We start from the raw sequence: 2335 nt of genomic DNA on the forward strand, positions 1-2335 counted from the left end.
AATACCCTGGATGTCATCCTCCAGGCACAGATCCTGCCTCACATGGGCACAGCACACCCCTTGACCAGTGCCAGCTGGCACTGGTGCCAGTGCCCTGTGGGCACTAATCACAGAATCACAGAATTGTTTGGGTTGGAAGGGACCTTAAAGATCATCTAGTTCCAACCTCTGCCATGGGCAGGGACACCTTTCACTAGACCAGATTGCTCAGAGCTCCATCCAGCCTGGCCTAGAACACTTCCAGGGATGGGCCATCCCCAGCTTCTCTAGGCAACTTGTTCCAGTGCCTCAGCACCCTCACACTACTGCTGTGTGGTTTGTCTGGGGTTTTTTAATTTTGTTTACTGAACCATAAACAAGTTGATCTATACTCATTACTTCAGCTGGAGACTTTGTCTCTGAGTTAGCTACCTACTCCCCAAGGCAGAAGGTAGAGTGTGGCTTGGCTGCTTTTTCCAAGGAAGATGAAAATCTTCACTACCACAAACTTTACCAGTTCACCCATCAGTACCATTTCTTGTTTGGGTCTTCCATGCATCCTAGTCTACTATTTTACTACTTACTCCATGCTCCCTTTCTTAATAAGCCAAAATGATAGGGAGATAAAATGATAGGGCATTAGCAGTGCCTGGAAGAGAAAAGCCAGCCTGGCAGGCTTAGATGTCAGCTCTGGTGTGTACTGCTAGAGAAACTACTGCCTAGCAAAAAACTGTGAAGGATTGCTTTCCTCTGCAAAATCCTTTCCCAGACTCTGCTGAATCACCCTGCCATTGCTAATTAAGTTCATTGTATCCCATTTTCTCTGTGTTGATGTGACAGGGTATTTGTTTTGCATTAAATTCAGGTGAGACTTTGAGCTGACATGTTGAAAATCAATGAGAAACAGAAATCATCAGGGGAAGCCAAATTGCTACAGAGACTGAATGAGCCTGTTGGGCTTCCTGGTTTCAGTTCCATGGACAGGGTCATATATCCTGGTGTCATGAACCTCACAAGGGAAATAATGACATATCCAGACACTGAAACAAAGCTATGTATAGCTCTTCTTACCCCTATGGCTTGCTGAAGCACATAAATAAGTCAGGCTTTTCGCATTACTGTTTTGTGGAGGGTTTGGAAGTAGTTCATAAATTATTGGAGAAGAAAGGTCAGGCTCTTAATGAATGCTTTGGAAAATCAGCATCTTTGGGAAGGATTTGACACGCTTTGTTTACAGTATGAGAGAGTTCAACATACAAATCCTCTGAAAAGCCCAAGGAGCCTTCCAGTAAAACCAGCGGAGACAAGGCTAGACATTCCAAATACTTCTCCTTAAGTAAAACCAAACAACAACAACAACAGCAAAAAATAGCAGGAAATTAAACCCCAGACCTTCCTGAGTCAGCACTGAGAACCATGAAGCAAGCTTCTTTCAGAGGCCTTTACAGCTCACCTCTGAGCTCTGGTGACAGGCTCCTGCTGAGTTATCTCAAGATAAACATCATCGGAGCCAAATGCTGCTCTGGCATGAGACAGCTCACGCAAGGGACAAGGGTGAGCTAAAAGGGATCCCTTTGCCCAGGGATGCCCAATGGCCTGCAAAACACTTTGCAGTGTGTATTGCAATTAGCAATTAGCAATGTGGAGGGCAGACAGCAGTGCATTAAATCCTGTGGTGAGGGGCAGACAACATCAGCATGAGTGGGTGGAAAACCAAGACAGCGTGGACAATCATAGATTCATAGAATCATAGAATCAACCTGGTTGGAAGAGACCTCAAAGACCATCGAGTCCACCCCTACCATGGTCACTAGCCCATGGCACTAAGTGCCACATCCAGTCTCACCTTGAAAACCTCCAGGGATGGTGAAGCCACCACCTCCCTGGGCAGCACATTCCAATGCCTGAGCACTCTCTCTGGAAAAAATCTCTTCCTAATATCCAACCTAACCCTCCCCTGGCAGAGCTTGAGTCTGTGCCTTCTTGTCCTCCTGCTAGATGCCTGCTGGTGCTGCTCTGCTTCCTTTGAGGACGTTGTCAAAGAAAAAAAAAGAAAAAAGAAAACTGAAATAATTACTGGTGTGGGGAGAAAAAGAAAGAAATAAAGGAGAAAAAAAACAACCCCACATTCTCTGGAGGAACACAGAGGAGATGCTCAGCAAATACCGAGCGTGACCTTTCGGTGGTGAGTTCCCTCCCCAGCCGGGGATGTGCTCGGTCCCAGCGGCGAGAGGCTGCTGCCACCTCCCGGGAAAGGAGCCGGGATGTGCCGCTGGCCCCGGGCGGGCAGGGCAGGAAAAGTACCCCGAAAACATCGAGATGCAAGACCAGAGCCAGTTCTTTGTCAGAAAGCAGG

The sequence above is a fragment of the Acanthisitta chloris genome, unplaced genomic scaffold, assembly GCF_000695815.1.
Source record: "Acanthisitta chloris isolate BGI_N310 unplaced genomic scaffold, ASM69581v1 scaffold12892, whole genome shotgun sequence".
In the NCBI taxonomy this organism is placed as follows: domain Eukaryota; kingdom Metazoa; phylum Chordata; class Aves; order Passeriformes; family Acanthisittidae; genus Acanthisitta; species Acanthisitta chloris.